This window comes from Octodon degus, unplaced genomic scaffold (assembly GCF_000260255.1).
Source record: "Octodon degus isolate 3935 unplaced genomic scaffold, OctDeg1.0 scaffold00056, whole genome shotgun sequence".
Lineage (NCBI taxonomy): Eukaryota > Metazoa > Chordata > Mammalia > Rodentia > Octodontidae > Octodon > Octodon degus.
In genome coordinates this window covers 3,382,696-3,386,371 of record NW_004524632.1, presented here as the reverse complement: position 1 = coordinate 3,386,371, position 3,676 = coordinate 3,382,696, and positions in this window count along the sequence as shown.

Below are 3,676 nucleotides of genomic sequence, written 5' to 3'. Positions count from 1 at the left end.
TAAATAAATAAATAAATAAATGATTTTAGAAAACAAGGAGAAGATAGTCTCACAGCTAGTTTCTCTTAGTTCATTGAAAATGTTTGTGATAATATAGATTGGCAAATATTTCATGCCTACATCTCGGACTCTGAGTAACAGCCTTAAGGATGACTACACAATGTATTAGTTCTTTGTACTCTCCTATCGTCCAGTTTTGAAAGCCAGTTTTATTTTGATATTTTTTTCTTTAAAATAAAAATAATGGTATGGGAATCATCTCCCTTTTCTTCTGTTGCTGCAACAAAATACCCAAAGCTCATAATTAAGGAAAGAAAGATACATTTAGCTCAGAGTTAGTGGAAGTTGCAGCTCATACCACTCTAATGCCAAGGCAGACTGGCACAAGGTAGAGGGCAACAGCTGATGGTGGCAGAAAACAGCAAAGAGAAAAGGGAAGTGACGCAGTTGTGGCTTCTAAGAAGCCTCTCTCCCTTCTTCCACGTTAACTGGGAAGGCTGTAGCTCCTCTAAGGAATTGAACTCTTCATTTTTTCTCAGTTCCATTTTAAATCCTTTAAGTGATGAGTCATGGTAGGGAGGGACCTCTACACCATAAGGTGGGACTTCCACACCCTCAGGAAGGGAACTGCTTAGCTTTAAGCTCTTAACTTCACAAGTTGACAGAACAGATCAACCACTACAGGAATTACGTGAGTGATCTGCCTTCCTCTTCCACTTCTTGTCTCCCCTATTCAGCAGATTGAAATGAGGAAAGATGAGTTGTTTTGTCTTGACAAAATTTTCCTTAATATTTATGAAAGCTCCCCTTGTAATATTTATTTGTATACACAGACATTATTTTTGCCTTTTAATTTTTTGCACAGGACAGATGCACATTTTTGCAGTTCCCTTTAAAGATCTTGAAGTTAAAAAAAGAACCTGTCAATAAACAATCATGAAGCTTCTCTTGTTTCAAAGGAAATTGTCTCTCAGTGGCATGCAGAATATTCAATAGATTTTAGTGTTTTCCTTCCTCTTGAGTAATATGCAATACCTCGTTGGACCACCAGAGTTTTCTTCTGTGGTGACCTTTCTATTTATATAGTGTCTTCTGCCATCCACCAGTAGGAATTCCTTAAACACTAAATAATGGTATTGTGTTCTGCTTTTCAGAAGTGTGGGGGAAAGGGGAGACATAGTTATTTTCTTATCTTTTCACAGGAGATGCATATATGTAAATTCTCCTTCAGGCAGAGCCTAATGAATTCAATCCACTGGGCCATAACTTTCATTTCCTTTTAGGGTTCATGAGGCATACCCAAGCATATGCTTGTTTTAAATTAAATAGCCTTGTTATCACTGGAGTGTATTGGTAATTCTACAAGCAGGAGTGTCAAACTTTCAATACCTTAAGGTAAGTGTAATATGTCTTCAAATATGAAAACAATGATCAATAATTTGGAGATATCTGCACCAAAGGCAGAATCAAGAAAATGAGCAACTTAGGATCCATCCCACTACATTCCAGAATGTTGAAATTTGGAAATTTTATTCAAAATCATATATTCCTGTCTTCTCAGTTTATACCTGAATCATTCTCAACCCAGAGATTTACTGTTAATTACTCAGAGAGCAGAACCAAAATTAAACCTGAATCTTCATATTCTAACATTCTTTCCGTTTCCACTATAATCTATTTTTATATTCAACAAATAGTGACAGAAATGGGATATTCAGAATGTGTTAAAATGTTTTATTTTAAAGGGTATGAACCTCTTTTTAGTTGATACTCAAAGTATTGCTGAAAATTAAAGAATAATTTAGGTTTTTTAAAAAACTTTTTCTAATATACCAAGCAGAAACAAGCCAGGTCATGAGCCTCACTTGAAAAGCTTCCTAGGGCTGATGAGTTAGCTCAGCTGAGTAAGTACCTGCTTAGGCAAGCATAGGGATGAGTGTTCAATCCCTGGAACCATAGGTCCCACCAGTCCCAACCCCAGGTGCCAGCCACCAAGTTCTGGTGCAGTAGTGCATGCCTGTAATCCTACCAAGAAGGAGGCTGAAAACAGGATTATCACTGAGTCTGATCTGTGTAGTGAGATGTACCAAATACATTAAAAAAGAGAAAAAAATCTTTCTACGCAATCGAGGTGTATTCTTTCATTTATATAAACGATAAATCACCTGTCCTCTGTGATCTGAGTCATCCAATCTTGACAATGGGAAATAGCCTTTCCTAGTATTTATTTATTTATTTGCAAAACATCTTCATGACAAATTATTTAGGACAGCTTGTACTACACATCAAAGTAAGGTAAAATTAATTTGTTTTTCAGAGCACTAATGTTCTTCAGAAGGGCAAAAGGACTTAGTAAAATATAATGAGAAAAATGTTTTACTCTGAATTACTGTGCTTATTCAAATACATATTCTGGGAAGGAATGGGGGAGTAAAGCTTTTCATAGTTCTCTATCAATACATAACAGGTGATAAAGGTAATGATTTGAATATTGAAGCATTAAATGAATAAGGTAGAGCTCAACATTATTTCAATTCATAAACTTCTGTTTCTCTTGCAAGTGTGGCATGGTAACCAGTAAAAGAATATAGAAAATAGTCTTTGAAACAAAAGTTTACAAAATATGTTTAAAAATGCTATTAAAAGTGTTGACATTGTATGCTAAATCTTTCCTTCACAAATCAACTTAAATACACTTAAGTGAAATAAATTTTATTATCTTACCTCTATGTATATAGGAATGTGTTCAAGGATAAAGTGGGAGAAACACTTGAATTACTTTGTTTCTATTTCAGGCTAAGCATTCTACAAGGTAATAAGTGTTTCGACTTACGTAAATTCCATAATAATCGATGTAAGAAACATAGTCTTAGAAAAATAATTTAATCTTATTAAAGTCACATAGAGGACAGAAATAAAAGTTAATCCCAAATATTTGTGACTTTAACGATTCAATTGGTGAGCAGCTCATGGTTTTTAAGAGGTTGGTACTATTGGTACAGTCTTGAGCACAACGCTTGTTTGTAGGAGTGTATCAATTTTAATGTTTGCATTTTTCCTGCTCTTGTCCTTTCTTTTCCTTGTCCTCCTCTTATATGCTTGAATAATTTGAAATAGCAAGTTCTATTCTTTCAAAGTATTAGTTTCCTTATTTTTCTACATCACCTTTTATTCTCCAGATTGTCATATCTGTTAACATCTTGTCATCAGCTTTAACAAATATCCTACTACTTTCCTTCCACATTCATTAGACTTTATACATTATCCTGTACCTATGGCAATGTAGCTTTGTTACCACAATCAGTTACTCATGTAGACTTTAATTTCACAGTGAATTTATTTAATCAATGAAACGTCACTAAAAATAAGATAACTAAACTAGAATTGCCCAGGCTTTTTGAGGTGATAGGATGCAAATGTAAAAAAACATATTCTCTGTCTTCCAGGAACTTGCTCTCATTTAACAGTAACAGAATCATATGTCTAAACAAACTGCTGCAGTTAATGAAATGCTTTCACATGAAATATTTCATTTGTGTGTGTGTGTGTGTGTGTGTGTGTGTGTGTGTGTGTGTAAGATCTCGCTATGCAGCTCATAATGAGGTAATTTGAAAGGATATACTAAACCTATTGAGATATGTTGTTTGGGAAAGAAATACCGAAATAAGTTTTAATT